The following is a 24,776-nucleotide window of genomic DNA, read 5'->3' on the forward strand; positions in this document are numbered from 1 at the left end:
CTTCTACTTAGCATGTCTGTCCCAATTTTTGTGCCTTTCCTTGTGTCATCTGTATGAAGGTTTCTCTCTCCTAATAGACGATGAGTCCCTTTGAAGGCACCACCATTTAGCACAGTGTTTTATATCTAGCAAGCACCAGTCAGCCTTTGTTTAGTAAAACTAAATAGTTTACTGTATAATCCCTTTGATCTAGAGACACTGGTTTTCTTATTGCCCCGACATCTTTTTTCTTTGTTTCTTTACAGTTCTCAGTTCTCCACCTGTATCTGCTGGAGGGCTGTAATGGACACTCAATAAATGTTTGTTGCAACCAAAATGAGGCCTACCCTACAATATAAACTGTAAAAAAACCTTGGCTATTCAAGAAGGGCTGCACTGAGTTCTGCCTTTCATGACAGTTGACATAGACATCATTGTGCCCAATTTAGAAGACACATACACCCCATGAAAATAATTGGGAATTGCTAAGAAGAACTGAGGGTGAGGAGGAAATAATTCTAGTGACATTTAAATTTAAACTTTTTTTTCTAACAACTTGGTAGAAATTTTATTTGTCCGGAAACAACCTAAATTTCCATTAATTCAAAAAATAGCCGTTCCAGACAAGCAAAAGCTAAAGGAGTTCATTACCGCTAACCTGGCCTTACAAGAAATGTTAATGGGACTTCTTGTAGCTGAAAAGAAAGGGAGCTAATGAGTAACAAGAATACATATAAAAGAATATTGCTCACTAGAAAGGTAAATATAAAGTAAAGTAGTGGATGAATCACTTATATAGCTAGTACGAAGATTAAAAGACAAAAGTAGTAAAACTATGATTACAATAATTAATTAAGGGTTACACAAGACAAAAAGATGTAAAATTGGCATAAAACACACAAAACATGAGGGGGAGTAATAATGTTGAGCTTTACAATGGGATCAAACTTAAGTTATCAACTTACTGTTACAGATATAAGTTGTTATACATAAGCCTTATGGTAGCCACAAAGCAAAAACCCACAGTAAATACACAAAAAGAGAAAGAGAAAGGGATATAAGCATACCACTAAAGAAAGCCATCAAACACAGAGGAAAAGAGCAAGCAGGGAATAGAGAGGAACTACAAAAAACAGCCAGGAAACAATGAACAAAATGGCAATAAGCACAGGTCTATCAATACTTACTTTAAATGTAAGTGAATGAAATTATCCGATCAAAAGAAGAGCGGCTGAATGGGTTAAATAAGACTTATCTATATGTTGCCTACAAGAGACTCACCTCAGATGTAAGGACACACACCGCCTGAAAGTGAAAGGATGAAAAAAGATATTCCATGCAAATGAAAACAAAACAAAACAAAAAGCTGGAATAACTATACTTATATCAGACAAAATAGACTTTAAAACACAGACAGTAATAAAAGACAAAGAAGGGTGTTACATTATGATAAATAGGCCAATCCAACAAGAAGATGTGACATTTATAAATATTTATGAAGTCAACATAGGAGCATCTAAATTTAAAAGTAAATATTAACAGATCTAAAAGGAAAAATTGATAGGACCTTTAACATCCCACCTACCTCAATGCAGGCAGAAAACCAATAAGGGAAAACTGGCCTTAAATGACATGTTAGACCAGATGGACTTAACAGATATTTATAGAACATTCCAGCCAAAAGCAACAGCATATATTCTTCTGAAGTGCACGTGGAATATTTTCCAAGATAGATCATATGTCAGGCCACAAAACAAGTCCTAATAAATTTAAAAGGACTGAAATCATATTAAGCATCTTTTCTGACCACAATGGAATGAAGTTAGAAGTTAATTACATGAAGAAAACTATAAAACTCACAAATATGTGAAGATTAACCATGCTATTGAACAACCAATGGGTCAAAGAAAAAAATCAAAAGAGAAATCAGAAAATATCTTGAGACAAATGAAGATGGAAATGTAACATACCAAAATCTGTGAGAGGCAGCAAAAGCAGTTCCAAGAGGAAAGTTCATAGTGATAAATGATGACTTCATGAAACAAAAGGTTCAAGTAAACAACCTAACTTTACACTTTAAGGCACTAGAAAAAGAAGAAGAAATAAAGCCCAAAGTTTAGTAGAAGGAAGGAAATAACAAAGATTGTGGCAAAAATAAATGAAATAGATACTAAAAAGACAATAGAAAAGATGAATTAAATTAAGAGCTGGTTCTTTTTTTTTTTTTTAAAGATTTTATTTATTTATTCGACAGAGAGACAGCCAGCGAGAGAGGGAACACAAGCAGGGGGAGTGGGAGAGGAAGAAGCAGGCTCCCAGCGGAAGAGCCCGATGTGGGGCTTGATGTGGGGCTCGATCCCGCAACGCCGGGATCACGCCCTGAGCTGAAGGCAGACGCTTAACCGCTGTGCCACCCAGGCGCCCCAAGAGCTGGTTCTTTGAAAAGATAGATAAAACTGACAAATCTTCAGCTTGACTCACCAAAAAAAAAAAAAAAAAAGAGGACTCAAATAAAATCAGACATGAAAGAGGAAATGTTACAACTGGTGCCACAGAAATACAAAGGATTATAAGATACTACTATGAACAATGAAAGGACAACAAATTGGAGAACCTAGAAGAAATGGATAAATTCCTAGAAACATACAACCTACCAAGACTAAAACATACTGAAATAGAAAATCTGAACAAACAGATTACTAGTAAGGAGATTGAATTAGTCATCAAAAACCTCCCAACGAACAAAAGTCCAGGACCAGACAGCTTCACTGGTAAATTCTACCAAATTCTCAAAGAATTAACACAAATCATTCTAAAACTTTTCCAAAAAATAGAAGAGAATGGAACTCTTTCAAATTCATTTACAAGGCTAGCAGTACCAGACAAGGATGCCACAAATAAATTACAAGTCAATATCCGTGATGAACATAGTTGCAAAATCCTCAACAAAATATTAACAAGCCAAATTCAACAATACATTGAAAATATCATATATCATGATCAAGTAGGATTTATTCCAGAGATGCAAGGATGATTTAATATCCATTAACCAGTCAATGTGATACACAATTAATAATGTAAATGATAAAAATCATATGATCATCCTAATAGATGCAGAAAAAGCATTTGACAAAATTTAACATCAATTCATCAGAAAAACTCTCAACAAAGTGGGTCCAGAGGGAGTGTACCTTGGATTAATAAAGTCCATATATGGCAAGCCTACAGTTAACATTATGCTCAATTGTAAAAAGCTGGAAGCTTTTTCTCTTTAATCAGGAACAAGACAAGGATGCCCACTCTTGCCACTTTTATTCAACATTTTTTTAAAGCTTTTTAAAAATTTATTTATTTATTTATTTGAGAGAGAGAGAGAGCCAGCACAAGCAGGGGGGAAGGGCAGAGGGAAAGGGAGAAGAAGGCTCCCTGCCGAGAAAGGGAGCCTGACACAGGGCTCTATCCCAGAACCCCAGGATCATGACCTGAGCTGAAGGCAGATGCTTAACCAACTGAGCCAACCAGGTGCCCCTTATTCAACATTTTTTATTCAACAATTTCACTACTGAAAGTCCTACCTAGAGCAATTAGGTAATAATAATAATAATAATAATAATAATAATAATAATAATTGGCATCCAAATTGGAAAGGAAGAAGTAAAATTGTCACTAGTTGCAAATGACATGATATTATATAGGGAAAATCCTAAAGACTCCATCAAAAAACTGTAAGAACTAATAAATGGATTCAATAAAGTTCCAGGATACAGAATCAATACACAAAAATCTGTTATGTTTCTATACATTAATAATGAACGATCAGAAAGAGAAATTAAGAAAACAATCCCATTTATAATTGCAATAAAAATAATATAATATCTAGGGATAAATTTAACCAGGGAAGTGATAAACTTGTGCAATGAAAACTAGAAGATGAATAAAGACTAATAAACTAATAAAAGAAATTGAAGAGGACATAAATGGAAATTTATCGGATTAGAATGGATTAGAAGAATTAAGATTTTAAAATGTCCATACTACTCAAAGCAATATATAACTTCAATGCAATCCTTACCAAAATTCCAATGGCATTTTTCACATAAATGGAACAAACCATCTTAAAATTTGAATGGAACCATAAAAGACCCTGGATAGCCGAAGTAATCCTAAGAAAGAATAACAAAGTTGAAGGCATCATGTTCCCTAATTTCAAACTATATTACAAAACTATAGTAATTAAACGGTATAGTATTGGCTTAAAAATAGACACATAGATCAATGGAATAAAATAGGGAGATTGACCCCCTTGTCCATTAATTTACAAGAAAAGAACAAAGAACGTACAATGGGGGAAGGATGGTCTCTTCAACAAATGATATTGGGAAAACTGGACAGCCACATGCAAAAGAATGAAACTGGCCCACTATTTTACACTATACACAAAGTTAACTCCAAATGGATTAATGACTTGAACATAAGACCTGACACCATAACACTCCTAAGAGAAAAACACAAGCAGTAAGCTCCTTGACATGGGTCTTGGCAACAATTTTTATAATATGACACCAAAAGTAAAAGCAACAAAAGCGAAAATAAACAAGTGGGACTAAGTCAAACTAAAAAACCTATGCATGGCTAAGGGAACCATGGACAAAATGAAAAAGCAACCTACAAAATGGGAGAAAATATTTGTGAATTATATATCTAATGAGGGGCTAATATCCAAAATATATAAGAACTCATACAACTCAATAGGAAAAAAAAATCTAGATTAAAAAATGGGCAGAAGATTTGAATTCTTCCCAAAGAAGATATACAGATGACCAACAGGTACATGAAAAGATGCTCTACATCATTAATGATCAAGGAAATATAAATCAAAACCACAGTGAAATATCACCTCCCACCTGTTAGAACAGCTATTATCAAAAAGACTAGAAATACCAGGTTCTGATGAGGAAGTGGAGAAAAGGGAACCCTGTGCATTGCTGGTGGGAATGTGAATTGTTGCAGCCTCTATGAAAAACAGTATGGAGGTACTCCAAAAAATTAAAAATAGAGCAACACATGATCCAGCAATTCTACTTCTAGGTATTTATCTGAAGAAAACAAAAAAACACCGACTCAAAAAGATATACGCACCCCCCCCCTCCGTGTTCACTGCAGCATTATTTACAAAAGCCAAGATATAGAAAAAACCCAAGTGTCCATCAATGGATGAACAGATAAAGAAATGGTGGTGTGTGTGTGTGTGTGTGTGTGTGTGTGTGTGCGCACGTGTGTAATGAAATATTATTCAGCCATTAAAAAAAAATCTTGCCATTTGTGACAACATGACTGAACTTCAAGGAAATTATAAATAAAATAAGTCAGACAGAAAGACAAATACTGTATGATCTGTCATATGTGGAATCTAAAAATAAGCAAACAAACCAAAATCACAGGTACAGAAAGCAGATTCATGGTTGCCAGAGGCAGGGGGCTGGGGGTGGGAAAAATGAGTGAACTTTAAAAAATATATATATATGTGTGTGTGTGTGTGTGTGTGTGTGTGTGTGTGTGTGTGTATACACATATATTATTAATTTATTTGAGAGAGAATGAGAGAGAGCACAAACAGGAGAGGGAGAGGGAGAAACAGACTCCCCGCTGAGCAGGGAGCCTGATGTGGGGCTCGATCTCAGGACCCTGGGACCATGACCTGAGCCGAAGGTAACACTCAACCAACTGAACCACCCTGGTGCCTGTGAACTTTTTTTAAAGGTTCGTTTAAATAAATGGAACTCAAAAATAGCTGAATAAACTGTGGGACATCCCTATTACAGAATATTATTCAGTTTGAATGACCTAGCTCTTTACTTATTAACCTAAAAGGATTTCCATGGTATACTGTCAAATACGAAAAAATAGATAGATAGATAGATAGATAGATAGATAGATAGATAGATGATAGATAGATAGATTGATAGATAGATAGATAAATTAAATAAGTTGTCTAGAATACAGTGTGATATATAGGAGCCCCTTTGTATTTTAAAAAATGTGTTGGTAAGCATTGTATGGGCATGGAGAAACGTGTGGAAGGATATACACCAAGCTGTTAAAATGTGTTATCACAGTGGGTTGGGAAGAGAGAGGAGCTGTGGCAGAAGGTAGCCAATGACTTTCCTATATACCTATCTATACTGCTTCATTCTTTACAATGAGAGTATTGCTTTTGAATAAAAACATATTGGAAAATAAAGATTAAAATAAAATGCGATGTTTTCCCGGGCATAGGGCGTACATCTCGGCTAGAGAATAATCTTCAAAGTGTTCTAGTGACTAGTGAGTTAACTTTCTTTCTTGCTCTGTGTCCCCTGGTGAGCTCATCTCTTGCTCACAAATCCAGTTATCAAGAATAAATGGCAGGCTGCTGGGAATTGACCCTAAGGAAACAGTCCAAAGAGAGAGCTCAGAGAAAGCTTTCTCCTTGGGGTTATTTATCACGTTGCTGTTTTGTAAGATTGTAATATTGGATACAACATAAATGCCCTACAATAGGGAAAAAGCTAAATAAATTATGATACATTCACTTGGAAATATTAAGAATGACTAAAACAGAGGCATCTACCACTTTATAGCACCCTGGAAAATGCTCATATTATGTTAATTGAATATCACAGTACACAAAACTAAATTCTATGAGGACAATTACATGAAAATGATCAGAAAAAGACAAGACAGAAAGAGACGCAACCAATAGACTGAAGTGGCTTACCACGATGTTTAGAAGCAGCCCCCCCAAAGCTCATGCATGCAGGTTATTACAGGAATGTTAAATAATCACTCTGGGGGAACCACCCCTAATTGTATAAATCACCAGGGGATGTCAGTCCCGGAGTTATATGTCTAGCTTAAAATCATTTAAGAAGATGACACTTTGGCCAATATTTTCAAATAGCCTGAGAGCATCACCATCATTTTTTTGTTTTCTACCAATTGCATTGCAAGAGAGAGTTGCATGGGTATCTCGGGAGATAAGAAAGAAAACGAGATGCTTTGTTTTGTAAACTTGGTCAGTGTCTTGTGAGATCTCAGGGGGAATTATTTTTATTAGTCCTGAACATCATGAGGAACTGTTAATTCTAGTTCAATTTGTTGAAAATCCCAAGAGAAAAAACATGTGAGGGCCACAAGAAAAAAAAAAAAGTCTGGTCTGTAGAAAATGGTGGATGGAGCACTGGACTGGGAGTCAGGAGGACATGTATTCATTCATTCATTCATTCATTCATGTATGTCTGTTGTGTGTAATAGACTTCAGAATATAAATGTGTTAAAGCAATGTGGCCCCAGCTGTCAGGCAGCTCAAGCTATGGGGAACACCCAAGAACATAACCAAGGAATTACAGTACCGTGTTTTAGGGACAGTGATAAAAAAGGATATTATGAAGTACGAAGGAAAAATTTCTGGTTCCTCTTGAGACAGTAGGTGTGACTCCAAAACAGAGGTAACCCTTAAATAACCAGTCTCCGGAATGCTGGCTATTAGGATGCTAGATAGAGCAGTGGTTAAGTAAGGACGTGATTTTGGAGGCAGGCGCCAGTCCCAGCTCCATCGAGAAGTGTGTGACATTGGGCACATTATTTAACCTCTAGAGAGCCACTTCCTCATCTGTCAAAAGAGATAACATGGTACATGCCACCCAAGACAAGGGTTGGAAGTCCAGGAGAAGTTGCCCACGCAGACGTTAGCAGAGAGCCCGCACACATTTCCAGCTAAATAAATGGTAGCTAGAGTCCTATGAACGAACGACTCCCCGGCCTCAGTGCTTTTGACCAGCACAAGGCAGATGGTATGATACTGCCGTGGGATACAAGCCACGTGCTGCTTCAGGCACTGGGTTTTGATCCGCAGGGTGTAGAGCTACATTCTTAAGCATTCCAACCTGTTACTATTCATCAGTTCCCTTGGAAACGTTTCCGGAGTCAGTCTCCGGAGTGAATTCTGTCAAGGGGCTCAGGGTGTGCGAACAGAGGGGATCTTACTCATGTGGGAGAGACCCGGCCCTCCCCTGGTGTGGCACACGTTAGAGGAAGATCGTGGGACTTCTCGTCTGCTCCCATGGGCCCCTCCAGGGAGGGCTTCTTGACAGCATGGTGGTTTGGGCTGTCCTCACAACTAACCACTCATTTCCCAACTGACGTCCTGTGTCACTCCAAGCAACCCGGCCAGGCTGTGGGGTAGATGCCTGCAGAGAAGCAAGAGGGTAGCCCGGCCCCGGCCACGCAGCTGGGCTGGAATAAAGCAGGCCCTACTGAAACCAGGGACATCAGACACAAAACCAAGATTTCCCCTTTGCTTCCCGGATACACCATGAAGCTGCTTTGGCTGCACTGTATGATCTCGGATGGGACTAGACTGATTCCAAGGCAGCTGCTGAATCCCCGCAGTCACCCGAGCATTAACGTTGATAAACACCCCATACGTGTTCAGAACAATAAGAAAACCCTCGCTTCACTGAGTCCTAAATTATTTGTTGAATTATTGCTTTGCTCACATACTGATGCTGTGTCCGTTTCATAGGTCAGATCATGGAGAGACAGAGAGAGGAAGGTCTTTATCCAAGTTTGCAAGGTAGCAGGAGGTGAGCCAGGGTTTAAATGCTGGCAATGGGAATTCAGAGCCTGAAGACTTCCCCTCTGGGTGTGCTGCCTCCCAGTGAAAGCACTAAAATGAAGAGTGAGCACACAGAAAGGGCCCCAGGAGCCCTGAAGGCCTAGAATAAAACAAGTGGTCTCCTGATTTAAAAAAAAAAAAAAAAAAAGATGTCATAAACCACCACAACAAAGAGGTCTCCTGGAAGGGTCTTCTTTAAATTCTCGTCAGCCTTAGCTACCTAACACGAACTGGTTTCCCTGGATCAGGTCCTCACTGAGCATAGGAGAATTAGGACAGGTGGGTGGGGGAGGGGTTTGTTGAGAGAAAGTGGCGCTGGACAGGGGGAGTCTATGATTCCTGAGAGTGGATGAGAGCCCAGAGAACCGAGACAAAGGCTCTTGCAGGGGAATTATGGGCCAAGGCGGGGCAGGGAGCAGGGTGAGAAAGGGCTGAAAGGCATTAATATATCTCTGCCAAAATGTGGTCAGGGCTGGCCCTGCTCATTCAGAAGGTTTGTTCTCAACTCTCCCTGTTCAGAGGGGGGTTACCTGAATCTCTTTGGTTTGGACATTCTCAAGTTCTGTGGTTCAGCAGGTGTCCGAGAGCTCAAGGGGGCCATCTGCTTAAAAGCCTTGGCCTCAGAGACTATCAAAGCCAAAGCCATTCCCGGAGTACAGGGTCCCAGTCAGACCAAGCCAGCAGGAATTTACTGGTCATCTAAGTGGCAGCACCTGTCCTGGGTACACACGTGGCATAAAGACACAATCTGGTCGGTGCTGGAAGACCAGTCAGAATGAGTTACAAGTGCCCGAGGAATCATGGCTACTGGAAGCACAGACTCCAACTCCTCTTGATGCGCCATTTTGGTTTTGAAAGATAACCCTGGGGTGAGATGAACAGGGGCCTGGAAAGACACAAAGAGGAAAATGGGTGAAGAGGAACTGAGTGGGGGAGGGGAGACTAGCAAAGGAAGAGAAGCCAGGAGGCCCAAGAGTGAGGAGGAGGGAGGAAGCTGGCAGGAGGATGGGACTAGAAGAGCCAACCTGAGAAAATCCCCTGTGGCTGAGGAATTCAGGACCTAATGTCTCATAGTGAGCTCCATGTTTGTACTGGGTTGCACTGTGGAGGTGATCTTGTCCCCCATTTTTTCCCTCATTTTTTTTCTTTTTTGGTAAAATGTGCTACATTCAACTGGCATTGGGTAACTGGTATTTGGGGGAAATCAAGAAAACGAGGCTGAGTTGCTTGCTGGGGTTTGCAAGAAGCAAAGATAAGGAAGAGCGGCAAGAGGGGAGACTTGAGGGAGACTGACATCAAGCGTCCTGTAATCCCCCTTATCCGCGGTCTCGGTTACCACGGTCAGGAAGCACATGATCCTCCTTCTGACGTGTAGTCAGAAGGTCAAGAGAAGGTCAGTCTCACATCATCATGAGAAGAAAGAGTACAGGACAACGAGATATTTTGAGAGAGAGACCACATTCACATGCCTTTCAGTACAGTATGTTGTTATAGTTATTCTAATTTATTACTAGTTACTGTTGTTCAGCTCTTATTGTGCCTAATTTATAAATTAAACTTTATTATAGGTAAGTATATGTAGGAAAAAACGTAGTATATATAGGGCTCAGTACTATTACGGTTGTAGACATCCACTGGGAGCTCTTGGATCTTAACCCCTACAGATAAGCAGGCAAAACTCAGAGTCAGGCCAATTCCCAAGACCAGCTCCGTGGAGCAGGGGAACTTTAACCCAGCGGAATCCCCTGGAAGGTTTGCGGCTCTCCATCTCCAGGGTTTGACCCAGATGGTCTGGGGTGGGACTTGAGAATGCTGCCCTCCTGATGCCCTCAGGTGAGCTGATGCTGCTGGGGAAAGAACCCTTGAGATAGTGGAGCCATGCTGAGTTCCTTACTAACCACGGGGGAGGAAATAACCCAATTTTATCTGAAACTCAAAGGAAGGAGTGATTTCTAGGTTATAAAAATAATAGACAAAGAGCCACCAGCAAGTTCCCAGGAAAGCATTTTGGAATTTCAAAGCAGAGAAGGCCCCTAACTCCTTTGCATGGACTGCTCAGTCAGTACAGCCAGGCTCCCCGTGGGGTTAAGAAGTGTGACAATTTATTGCAAAGGAATCTAATTAGGGGTCAGGAAGCCCAAGTTTGAATCCTAGCTAAGGCTCTTACCATCTGGATGGCCTTGGGGGTGGGGGCAACTCATTAACCTCTCTGACCCCATTTTCTCTACCTTACCCTGGGGAACTTGTTCTGGTTATTGCCGCTACTGCCATGCTCACTCCCTGGTCCGCATGTGGATGCAAGACTCCTTCCCTGAATCCTAGCACACCTGAGATGAGACAGAACACACAGGCAACACTTGACCAAAAACCTGAGTGTCTTAGTTCCAGGTCCCTGGAGATGGAGTCTGACATGGAGATTTGCATACAGGAGGTTGACCAAGAGGCCCCTCGTGAATGACACCTGTAAAGGAGTGAGGGACGCAGAGCCGGCCAGAGGGAGATGCTGCCCTGTAAGGCTCAACTATGGGGAGCTCCAGCACCAGCATGGATCTTGCCAGTTGTCCCAGCTAGAACAAAGGGGCTGGGTCTCTGTACCCTCAAATCTGCGCTACAGTGCACTACTTCTGGGAAGAGGATTTAACCTTGGGCAAGGTGGCTGTCTTCAGACAAGGGCAAAGCCTCAGGGGCCAGCTCTCAGTAGGCTGCTGGGGGAGTAAGGGGCTTGGTCCCAAAGGGGGAGCCAAGACCAGCTACATACTTTGTGGAGCCCCTTGTTCAAAATTACTAAGAATTTCAAGATGGCAGCACATTGCACCAGGCACAGGGCCCTTCTAAGCGCCAGGCTCTGCTCAACTGCATGGGCTGCCCATCCATGAAGTCGGACCTGGTGGTGGACCCAAGAAGCTGGTGTTGGTGGTGGGCTGGGTGGCAAACCCAGTGTCCAGTTGCTGTTGGGAAAGGAAAAGAAACACAGAGAGAAACTCCAAGCTAGCTAATTGGCTTTCAAGATACACCTCCTCTTTAGTTTGATGTCACTAACAGGGTGCCTCCAACATAGCTCTTGTGGTAAAGGCTTGTCCTGAAAGCCTCCCCAGGACCCTGCAGACTCCTCAGTGCAGACACAGGGGACCATGGGGCAGTCTCTGGCCTTCTGATTTCCAGGCTATTGGGTTTTGGCCCTCAGCATTGTGACCTTCCTCTCACCTGGGTGATAGGCAGTGGGGATGCCCATCCCTTTCTGGGGAAACCTCACCTAACCATGGGTTGTGGCCTTACCAACTGGCAGGGACTGAATTATCTTTCTGCCCACAAGGAGTGGCTGACATTCTTCAAGAGGTACTCAGCAGAGGGGCTGGGGGGGGGGTCTCTTCTCTACGGCAGCATCTCGCTCTCCCTCTGCATCTCCGTGGCCAGCGTGCCCAGGCTAGGCTGCCTCAGGCCTCAGTTGCTTGCCTGTTTCTCGGCCCCAGAGTCATGGAAGTCCCTTTCAATTAGTGAAAATAAATGTTTTGTTTGATTATTTTTTCATCAGCCAAAGCCCCAGGTTTCTGGACCCTGTCTTTCAGTTCTTTCAAATAAAATTTGAACCAAAGAGTAATCCCCTCTACACAATCTATCAGTTTCATTTTCTCTCCCTTTTCCAACTGTGTTCTTACCCCACTTCGGGGGCCCCCAGAGCCTATTAAACTTGCTCAATGAGATGCTGTGTTCGCTACTCACCCCACACAGGCCTTCTCTGCCAGCCCTCAGCCGTGTTTGCTTTCCTCACTTCATCCCCCTTTATTCTTGTTTTAGAATGTTGGCGAGTGGGTTGGCTTTCTTTTTTTTATTTTCTTTTACCTATTCAATGACTTGAAGTATTTTATATTTCACATTAGGCGATGGATAAAAGGCAGCTTTCATTGGGTATCTGTCTTTCTCTGACTCTGGAATGTGTCTCGGCTGGGTGGACGCAGGAGGCAAGGCTGGGATTCCACTGTTTTTTACACAGCTTTACCCCAATGCTTCAAAAGCAAAAAGGAAGGACATGGGGCTGTGCTCTGATTCAAGCCACAAAAAAATCAGATATAATTATCCTTTTGTTGTAGTTGTCTATAACTAATGATGATTGATTGTAGAAACTTACAAAGTATTTACCCAGGCAACAACCTTCTAAGTGATATGTCTGCATATATGCTTGTATATGTATATATGTGTATGGTATCTATGTATCATGTATGTATACACTGACTGATTATTGCAACACATATATATACTGTGTAGAATCATTTAGAAGACATTTAAATGGATATTTATATTCATTTCTATATTCATTTACTCTTTACAAAAACCTTATGAGGTAGATATTTTAACTCACATTTACAGTAAGTGATTGTATATACATTTTATATATATATACACACACATTATATATAAAATAACTGTATTATATATATGTGTGTGTATATATATATATGTATATATAGACACAATTTAATCTTTACACAAACACCATGTGGTAACTATCCTCCCCATGTCTCAGGTGAGAAAGTGAGGCAGAGAGTGAGGTTCCATAACTTGCCAAGGTCACTCAGCTGGTAAGAGGCAGAGTGGGATCTGGACCAGGCAGTCTGGCCCCAGAGTCCGGACCTCGGACCACCTCTAAATGTATACACAAAGTGGGGGTCTACAGGGACTCTAATCAGTTTAAGCCAGATAGCATCTCTGGGCAGGAAAATGTGATTGTACTTTTGTAAATGCCAATCCAGTTCAGGGTCCTGTATCCTGCCTGCAGGAAAACCTGGATGAACAGGAGGAAACAGCTCCGAAAGCTAGAAGCTGAGAGCATGTCTAGTCATCTCTAGGAGACCGGCTGACTCAGGGGGACTGAGAGTCTGTCCTTTTGCCTCTCCATCCCAGGGACCCCAACATGGTATGCCTTTGGCTTGATACATATTTGCTCCCTAAGTGACCGAATGAAATGAATGGGCAACCAGCAAATGTTCTTTTCCTTCTTTCACACAGAAGATGTATGTGTGTGTGGTGTGTCTGCACGAGTGCACACTCCCATAAACAAATACACACACACGTGTATGTTATTCTGTTACATATATCATGCATATCTCTTATTCTGACCATCTCGGCAGTCCTCTAAGCAGACAGTATTATTGTTAGCATAATTTTAGAGTTAAGGAAACTGAGCAAGTATGTAAGTTACTAAACATCCGGGTTACATAGCTCATTAAGGTATGCACACACACAGCACACATATACACCCCTGTGTGTCTACATGCTTTGTACAGATTAAATTCAATGATTATTTAGGTAAACCAGCATATCTGTCTCTCACTTCCTTTTATTTTTTAATTGACGTATAATGTATAGACAGTAAATACATGTATCCTTGTGTGTGTTATATCCACGTTGCCCCCACCTAGATGAAAGCAGAGAACAACTCGGCACCACAGGGGGTCCTTGCCTGCCCCTCCTTATCCCCAAAGGTGACTACCCTCCTGACCTCCATCACTTTGGATTAGTTTCGCCTGCTTCGTTTCCCACATTCTATACGAGTCGAATCATACTCTAGGTACTCTTTTTGGGTTTGGCTTATTTTGTTCTACGTTATTATCTGGAGACTCACTGAGTAGGAGCTCAACAATTGCATTACTGTGTAGCATTCCATTATTTGAATAGACCACATCTCATCCATTCAACTGTTGATGGGATACGTGTTTCTAGTTTGGGGCTTTTATGCCGCCTGTTGCTAGGAATACTTTTATACATGTCTACTCGTGAGTATATATCCTCAGTTCTATTGAGAATATACCTAGAAGTGGACCCGCTAAGTCAAAGGTAAAGCATATGTTTGGCTAGAGTACATATTGCTATAGTCTTTCAGAGTCCTTGTACAAAATTATGGTCCCAGCCAACAGTGGAGCAGATTCCAGTGTCTCCTTTCACACCGCAATCATGTAGGCATTTCAGGGGATTTAAATATTAAGGAACGAGTGTGCAGTGAGACAACCACAAGAGCAATATCACAGACCCTTCGAACGGAGCACACAAAAGCCTAGGCCAGCAGCTTTGGCTTGGAGTTCAGCGGTGATTTCCCCCGGCTCCCTCCCACTACTATGACTTTCAGATAGCTAGGCAAGCCCAGAGGAGATGGAAAACAATTGCAGGCTTCATCCGTGTCATGAGAGTGAAACCCATTATTATGAAAAACGTTAACCTTTCCTCTTCTGGGCAGAAATAGCTCTTGCTGTCAGGGGATGCCTTGTTTAGAGAACTCTGTGGTTTCAAAGGAACTCTTCAAGTTCCAAAGAACAAAAACAAACAAATAAACAAAAGAATTCAGCTGCTGAATTGTTGTATCATTTGACCTGCTGATTTGTCACCTAAATCTTCAAGACAAGACTACTCATCCTACCAGAAGTGTCCCATGCTGATGACAGGTGTCTCTCTTTCTCGGTTTTCCACACACAAGAAAAAACGATTTAAAGCCAGTTGGGACCTCACTGACTTGCACCCCTCGCTATAATTCATAGTTAGGAACACCATGGACTTGCTTTTTCCTTGCAACTTTCCAAGAAACTCCACTTTACTCAAGGACAGAGAATAGGGCAGCTGAGTAAGTTTCTTGGGGCAGGTGAGATGTTTAATTTCTGGCAAAGAAATTCAGGCTGGGGCTACACATTTTACCCAATCTGGAGCCTCATTCTAGCACTCAGACTTGAAACCTCAACAAAGATGTTAATAACTGATCACCCTCTGTACTAGTCATTAGTGCTGTCTGCCAAAGCCTTTGTGTGCTCTTGGCCCCTTGTGTGTGTGTGTGGAGGGGGGGCATATGGCTAACTCTGGCCGAGGAGTTGTGAGTAGAAGTGGCATAAGCCACATCTGGACTGGAAATTTTCCTTTCTTTCTTTTTTTTTTTTTTTTTTGATTTTCTTTATTTATTTGACAGAGGGAGAGAGAGAGAGAGAGGGAGAGCGAGCACAAGCAGGGGAAGTGGCAGAGGGAGAGGGAGAATCAAGCTCCCCGCTGAGTAGGGAGCCCGACGTGGGGCTCGATCCCAGGACCCCGGGATCATGACCTGAGCTGAAGGTGGACGCTTCACTGACTGAGCCGCCCAGGTGCCCCTGGACTAGAACTTTCATCTGTAGTCTCAGACCCTTCAGAGCTCACTCAGCCTCTTGAGATGGAAACTGCTCTGACCATGTGGAACAGAGCCTTTGTTGTTTGCTGTCCCTGAGATGTTTGCATCACTTGTCACTGCCACATAGACTGGTCCTACTTGATACACTGTCTCTCTCATTCAGTTTACACCCTTGTTCAAATGTGTGCCGGCTCTCTTTGTTTCCACCCTTAAGGAACCGGAGACTCGAAAATAGGCCTTAGTTGAAACAAGAGGTTCTAATATAGAAAGAAAACTACGTCATTCTGAATGTTGTCCTTGGTGCGCCATCAATGACTTAACATTAAAACAATAAGTAGTATGCATGTGTTACACAAGCAATCCTGTCAGTAACTGGCAAGGAAAAGTGACGAGGGAGTACGGAGATAAAAGGAACAGGGCTGCATCGGAAGGTGCTCTCGGGGAAAGGCTGACGCAGGGACTTCCTGGCAAGTGTTGCCAAGCAGAAGTGGGGAGCATTTAGAAGGCATAAGATCAATTATTCAGGCTGGTCCTCAAAGATGATTTCCACTCACTCACTCACATTAGTGGGGGATGTGGAGGGGGAAGAAGGATAAGGATAGAATGAGCACCCCCAAACAATCCTTTATATACCAGGAAGTGTAAGTTCACACAGCTGTGAGCACAGAGAAAAAGGAGAAACAACCCATATAATATGCATGTTTTATTTCAAATTACCTTTGCCAGCCAAGAAGGTAGTATCTACAGGATTCCTACTGGGGGCTGAAACTGCTTCTCTCTTGTTCATTCTTGTAACCCGAGAGTTTAATGTAATACCTGGCATATAAGATGAGCTTGATATGGGTTATAAAATTAATAGATACACTGAGGAATAAATGGGTGAGTGGGGGAGAAAAGAATGACATCGAAATACCCTTCACTGCAAGGAGAAAGTCACGCCTTTTTTTCTTGTTCCAAAACTTCGCATTAAAATCTCCGTGACCATCCTCTCTACGGGCTGGCATTTGATGGCACAGCCCGGCCAAACTCGTGAGTTGGTGACAGGCCTGCCCACCTCAGTGCACAGTCATTGAACATTGTAACATCTGTTTGCAACTCAAGGAACGAAGTGCTGTGGGCGCAGGTGCCCCCTGACTGTGAAAAGCCAGATCTGCCTTTTCCTTCCCATGCACGCTCAATATCAGAAGAGAGAGCACTGGCCCAGGAGTCAGGCAACCAGGGTTCTAGTCCCAAGGAGCTGAACATCTTACCCCGTGTAAGTAATGCTCCTTACTTCCTGTCGTCAACTCCGCCAGGAAGCCTTTCCCTGCGAGCACCTTCAGATGGAGGACTGTTCCTTTTATCTCCTTTGACTTCTTCTTCACTTCTCTTTACCAGCAACTTAAAAAGGCCGGCGTGGGGATTTCGTTGGGTAAGCCTACTTCTTAAAATTGCTTGGAGATATAGACCCCAATTCGTAACAATTCCTGAGTATTTGTTAAACTCAAAAGCAATATTTTTTGGCTCTTGTCAAGCTCTGCTCTCAAGTACTTATGAGTTTATAAGAGAGAAAACCCACAGACACAGCTAAGTGGACCCCCACTTTGCCCAGAAATACCCAAGACACACGGTAGATGTGGCATGTGATAAATCGTTACCAAAAACCGAACAAATCCTAAAGTCTGCCATAAGCATTCGTTTTCGGGGAAGATGGGGGAGGATTTGTGATAGAAGATGAAATTTCATTCTCGATCCCAACTTTGCATGGCCCTCAGATGACCATGAACCCCTAAATCTCTCCTTCCAAGTTTCCCCCATGGGGCCAATTCCAGGGTTGCTCTGCTTTCCAGGCAATCTCAAATCATTTTGTCATCCTAGGTGTCTTGCTCAGGGAAATCTAGGGTTAACCATGCGAAGAGTCTAGACATCAATCCCAGAATTCCAATTCCGTGCCTGAGGCTCAAGATGGGAAAGTCGGGCATGGTGCCCACCCCATGGCCCGGAGCAGAAGTGCTGAGCATCCAAGATATGCAGTGTGAGGTCATGCCCCAGCGACATCCGAAATGGACCCTTTTGGAATTTTTCATGAAATTCATGACCAACTGTCATCAACCACAAAGGGAGAAGAGGCTGAAATCCTACAGTCTGCAGATGCTTCTTTTCCCGGTGACTCATCAAGAATATCCTCTTTACCTTTTCTAACTTGGTTTCACTGTTCTCAATTCAAATATTGGTATTTTGCAGCTGCTTTTACTCTAACAATGACTATAGTTCAATTATGTTCTTGCATATGTCAGGTATAGTACAGTCTAATTTAATCTTCATTACACATCGCCATATTGCAATTATACATGCTATCCAAGTGTTAACACATATTTAAACCTGCTATTCCTTTGTCACTGATTTACAAAGGAGGTACCTGAAAAGAAGCAGATGTCATAATTACACGCTTATTCAGCTCATTTTAAACTAAGTCTCAAAGTAAATTGCAGATGAGCCAAGCATGTCTTGAAATTAATGTAGTGATAGGACACTAATGCCACGATTCATTATGGTTTGTCAATGTGCCGTACTTCTGGAATGTGCGATAAAATTATATTAATACTCTGTGCTAATGAGATTAATGAATATGAACATGCAGGAGAAGAATAGGGTCCTTTGTTCAACTATTGAAAAAATAACATATAGGTAATTAAAAAGAATTAATCAAATCATGTACAGCCTCATTTATATTAAATTAATTTGTCTGGTTTCATTTCTAATAATTAATCACTTTTTGCAAATTACAAAGCACTTCAGGCGGGTGGAAGCACTACTGTAGGAGTTGTGATTCAGAATATTTAGAACGATCAAGGTGGTCCCTGTGGGTTCATATTAATTAAGGTTTAACAGTTTGGAAAATTGTAGCAATATTTTATGATTCATGTAATTAAACTCTGTAACAAAATGTCACAACTGCTAGTTACTTCTGCGCCTGTGATTTATATCTTCCTCCTTTTGGAGAGGAAGCAGCAGAAATGAAGTCCTCTGAAACGTGCCGACACAGTCGATGGGAAAACAAGCTGGTGGGTTCGAGGCAAACTGGAGCACTTTGTCTGGGGTACCAAGCACCCTTCCGCTCCCAAATTCCACCTATGCAAATTAGGCTGAGTCATAGGATCTGACATATGGTAGAAATCTCAAGGGTCTCCTTCAGCATGTTTGTTTAGATTAAAAAACAAAAAGGCAAGAGCCGTGAGCTTCCTTCCCACACTGAAGGGGGTGCACGACAAATCTCTCGACGGAGGCTCCCGGGCGTCCAGCACCCACATTCCCAGAAAGAAAGGCAGCTGTTACCTTGGACATAAAGCCATCTGGTTTATAGGCCCAGGGTACCACCTAGAAACCATTTCCTCCAGTTCCTGGTGTCCTGGAGTAAAGGACTGCAGCAGGAAGCTCTCTCCTGAGAGCTGTGGTCTAGAACAGCTCTCTATGTGATTCAGGCCACAGACGGCTCTCTTCACTGGCTGCTGGAAGAGTTGGAGAGAGGGCCGATAAGGATGCCCAGTCAAGGCAGTGGGTCTTATTCTGCACTGTGCATGCAATCCCCGGAAGCACCTGGGGATTTTTTTTTTCCTCCTAAAATTGGTATGTTGGCTTTTCCCCCTTTGTCTCCTTGAACCCACTCCCTGTACTTCTCTTCCTAAGTCTATACCCATGGATGCTGACTCCTGATGATCCGGTCCCTGACCTCCTTTGCCAGCCGGATTATGGCTGGATTCTGCCCGGCCCCAGGGGGAGGTACCAGCTGGAGACGGAAAGGCAGGAGGGGAAAGAGGTCAGGTGGTTCCTTGCCACGTCTTTCTGCCTCGGTGCTGTGTCTCTCCTCAAGGCTCAGTGTGAGTGACCATGGTCCCCTGCAGCCAGTCCTCCAGGGCCCCAGCTCTCCTTGGCTCCAGGGACACTATCCCCCCTTTTTCCTTCCATTCAGTGGTGCTGATGGCTTCTCACTGCTGCTAGCTTCTGGGTGCCTCACAAACTCTTCCTCCATAAACGAACATGTCATTCAAGTTTCCTCCTTAAATATCTGGGTCTCATCCCAGAGATCGATTCAATTGGCCTGGGGTAAGGCCCCAGCAGCCATATACTTGCTAATCACTCTTGATGATTTCATTGTATAAGGTGGAAAACCCCCGAATTAGAGAGATTCTGGAAATTGTTGGTATCTCCAAAAACAGTGCCAACAGAATACTTATTACTGGCCAGGTTCTAAGTGCTTTACATATGTCTATTTTATTCTCCTGATGATTCTGAGAACCAGATGATATCATTATCCCTATTTTACAGATAAAATAGTTGAGGGCAGAGAGAGGGTAAGTAACTTGCCGGGGTCAAACATCTAGTAAGTAGTGAAGCTGGGATTCAATCCAGAATTTGGGCTCTCTTCTGCCACTACTTCATGCTATGCTAATATGAATTCTGCCAATTTATATTCTTTTTTTTTTTTAAGATTTTGTTTATTTATTTGAGGGAGAGAGCATGAGTGGGGGGAGGGTCAGAGGGAAAGAAGCAGATACCCACTGAGCGGGGAGCCCTATGTGGTGCCCAATCCCAGGACCCCAAGATCATGACCTGAGCTAAAGTTAGACGTTTAATCGACTGAGCCACCCAGGCGCCCCTGCCAATGTGTTCTAAAAAATGATTTGGAAATGAGAAGGACCTGCTTGTTTATTCACACTTACATTCAGTTATGCATTCATGCATTCATTCCAAAACATTTTAATGAGCAACTACATATATCCCAGGTATTGAAGAGCCTCTACCCTACCTATCAAGGTTAGAGGGGAAAAAAAGAGACAGACTTATAAACAGATAAATAAGCAAATGTGTAAAGAGATAAAACTGAAATAGCACATGATGGATTGGATATACTGTGTTGAGAGTAAAAACTGTGTTCCAACTGGGACATGAAGAAACCTTCCCAGCCAAGGAGACCACAAATCAAATAGGGCCACTGTTAGAAAGTGTCTCATGGGGCCAGGTCCATGAGGCCAGGATGGATTCCATGGCAGAGACTGGGTCTGAAGAGTCAGAAGGGTCGCTGATCCCAATCACTCGGATTTTGAATTCTGTCGTGTAAGCACGGAAGCACTGCAATTGTTGGTAAGCAAGGGGAATGGCATACTCATATTGGGGCTTTGGGAGATCACTTCGCCAACACCGCGGAACGTGAACAGGAACAAGCCACATCTAGACTCCGTGACACCTTTTAGGAGACCGTCGAAATTCGGGTAAGACACGGTGGACTCAGAAGCAAGCCTCCACAGTGTGGAGGAAGAGAGTGGCTGTTCCTAAGGCATTTTTAATTCATTGATTTTCCTCTGGTCCAGTGCACAGTCTGGCTATTAAACATAACGTGTGTGGTCCGGTAATGATGCTGATCTACCCAGCTCTGCCAGGCCCTTCGGGAAGCTCTGGTCCCTCTCAGCCCACACTCAAATTGGATTAACTTGGAAATGAGAAAGACCATGCCTTTTTATGCCTGTGAGCGGGTGCTAGGAATTTTGGGACTCCCATGGGAAAGGAACACACACTCCTGATCAGAAGCCATGGTGTTGCATGTCTGTAAATGGCACTAATTGGGCACAGTTTATTTTGTTTTGTTTTCTTTATAGAGTGTATGACCCCATTGTTGCGCTCAAGTATGAAAGCCATCCCGGGTTCCTTTGCAGGTAACAAGTTTGTTCTGACTGCACCATGGTGAGGGCAATACTAATGGGATGGGGAGCGAAGCCTGCTCACAGACAAATGATGATAAAGTGAAATCTTTAAGTAATCATCAGAAAAATGAGGCAGGGCCATGTGAACTGTCTCTCCAAAGTGACAGGGCTAAAGAAGCTGCCAAGCCACCAGCCTGAGGCCCCGAAGCACATTTATGATTTAATTCCCATTTTGACATCAATCAACACATATTAATAACCTCAGCCAGAGAAAGGAACGTCCTGGGTGTGCTTTTATAGTGACATGCCCGCATCCAGGAAGGAAATTTTTGATTGCCAATTAAACCCCAAACAAGCTCAACCGTTTCCACTCATCCCACCCTACAAAGCTGCATCATATTTCAAACGGCACTGTGGGGCCCACGGACACAACCTTAGTTTGCCATATTCCCTTGGAAACTGACACCAATTTCATTACCCTAAATCTGGTCTTACGGAATTATAAAATCTGTCAGTTGGAAGAGGGGGGAGGTTACAGATCTCAGAGTCTGACTCCTACCTGAAGAATATTCCCTCCTACTCCACCTGACAAGGGGCGGTCCACTTCAGCAACTCTACGGTTGAGGAGCCCCGACACCCCAGAGAAGCTATGTGGCTTCCAGAGAATCTGTGGGTTTTAAGTCAGAGATCTAGTTCTATCCCAGACAAGCCTATCTATCCATCTGTCTTGTCTGTCCATCCAATGTCTATATATTATACTACACATAGTATAATATGTTATGTATATGTTATAAGTATATATGAACATACAAATATAAAAATATTTATATGATATGCAAATGCATATTATAAGGAATACATTATATAACTAATATAAAATGTATTACATAATAACATAATAAATATATTCAATAATAAATACTAAAATACGTATACACATATACCATGATATATTTATTATATAATTATGATATATTTATATAACGTAATATATATGATATGTAATATAATCATAACATATGCATTATAATATATATATATACATATATATAGATATTATATATATGCGTGCGTGCGGGTATGTGTGTATATATATTTCTCAACCAAACCAATTCTGCCTTCCAGGGGATATTTGACAGTCAAGACTAGAGATATTTTGGTTGCCAGAACTGGGGATACTACTGGCATTGAGTGGGTAGAAATCAGGGTGCTAAACATCCTAAAATGCACAGGATAGCTTCCCACAAAGTCCCCATAATCTGACCCAAAAGGTCAATGGTGGTGATGTTGAGAAACCATGGTCCATACAGAGAAATACATACAAACACAAACGCATATATATACTTAGCTCAGAATCAGGCACAGTTTCCTTTACCCTGATTGTTAGAAAATTCATGGTTCCCTTGAGCCACGATCTGTTTCCCATTTAGTCTTATATATGCCCCTTGGAAAGATACAGATTAAGTTAATTCCACTTCTAATGACAATCCTTCAAACATATAAAGTAAATACATTAAGACATCTTCTAAAGTTACAGTCTCCCCAAACCCAGCACCCCCGGTTCCTTCCCCTGCTCCCCTGTATGTTGGGGTTCCCAATACATTCATCATGATTCTGGTGGAAAACCACAAAACAAAGCCACTTAAGAAGATTAAGAGGAAAATGGGTGGGGAGGGGCAGTAGGATGACAGGGAATTTGTTGGAAAGACATCGGTTTATCTCAGAATCTAAGAGAACCCCAAAAGTACCTGGCATTTGGGAGGGAGAACACTATTATACTCCATATGAGGGGCCAGGTTTGTCTTTATTCATCTTCAGATCCTCAAGCTCTAACACAGTAGCTGGAAAATTGTAGGTACTGAATAATTCTGTGTTGGATGGATGGATGGATGGAAGGAAGGAAGGAAGGAAGGAAGGAAGGAAGGAAGGAAGGAAGGAAGGAAGGGCAGGGGGAGGAAGAAAGGAGCCATAAGAAGGGAATTCTCACAAAAAGGGAATTAAGAGCAATAGCCAACCTCCAGGAATGTTCTTTGTCCCTTTTAAGAGCCACTGCTCTATGAAAAACAAGGAAACTGTCAGCAAAAATAAGGATCAGCACATGTGTGAAGCACTGACTCCTAGCCTTTAAAGACCTCCTAGCTTTGATTCCTTGACTTCTGTTTGCGATGCTAAATTTCTTGCTGCCTCTTTAAGCTTACAACATGTTTTGGGGCTTTGCAACACGCAAGTCTGTTATTAGAGATTCTGTTGAATTATTCAGGGCTAAATCAAGATGCGAAGACACCTTTTTTGAGACAGAAAATTGGCAAACACTCTCTAAGATGCCTTACAGCCAAAAAAAAAAAAAAAAAAAGCCACAAATTCTTCTGCAGCTGTTGTATGTACCATAAAATTGATAATGATAAAAAAATAACTTTGTTACCTGCATAAGAATGGCGTGTCCTTCTCAGGAATTTCTTTTGTCTCCAGTGACAGTATCAGCTTTTGACAGCCATAGTCCCACAAGAGATGTACCTAATTTGAAACCCAAGGGGTTAATTCTATCCCTTGAAGCTTCTGGAACACAAATGGGCTAATGTGCCGTCAATATCAGAAATCAACATTAAGTGGAAAGATTTCCCTGTCTTTGACTTTCATTATAGGCCCAGGAATATTGAAAACCGCAATGACTCAGGGGATTGTGTCAAAACACACTTGATACACATCAAAAAGAATTGCCTCAGCAAGGCTGAGAGAATCAATTGTCTCTCCTTCCAAAATGCTGACCCAAAAGCTGAGGGCTTCTGCAAAGTGCAGGAAAGTTTCCTAGAAAGCTTCTGGAGGCAGCCCAGGTGTGGCACAATGGTACAATTCTCTGGAAAGAAAGAAAAGAAAGAGAAAGAAAGAAAGAAAGAAAGAAAGAAAGAAAGAAAGAAAGAAAGAAAGGAAGGAAGGAAGGAAGGAAGGAAGGAAGGAAGGAAGGAAGGAAGGAAGGAAGAAAAGGGAAGAGAAAAGAAAAGAAATGAAAAGAAAAGAAAAGAAAAGAAAAGAAAAGAAAGAAAAGAAAAGAAAAGAAAAGAAAAAGGCATCTGGGCAATGTTTGGCAGCCTGGGCATATCCACATATCAATAAACTAAGAAGGAAGATAGGAGAAGGATGTCAAGCAGACAGAAGAGAGCCAGCAATGCCTAAGGGCTACTACGACCGAAGTATGGCCCATGGATGATAGGGATCCACGAATGTCAGGCCTTTAAGCCGAGGCTCTGGTTTCTAAATGCTGTTATAAGTGAGAGTCGAGTGTGAGTGTGTCTCTGGAATGTTATCAGTGTAATCGACCTTCAGTCAA

The sequence above is a fragment of the Ursus americanus genome, chromosome 21 (assembly GCF_024610735.1).
Source record: "Ursus americanus isolate L20-20 chromosome 21, mUrsAme1.1.p, whole genome shotgun sequence".
NCBI classification, from domain to species: Eukaryota; Metazoa; Chordata; class Mammalia; order Carnivora; family Ursidae; genus Ursus; species Ursus americanus.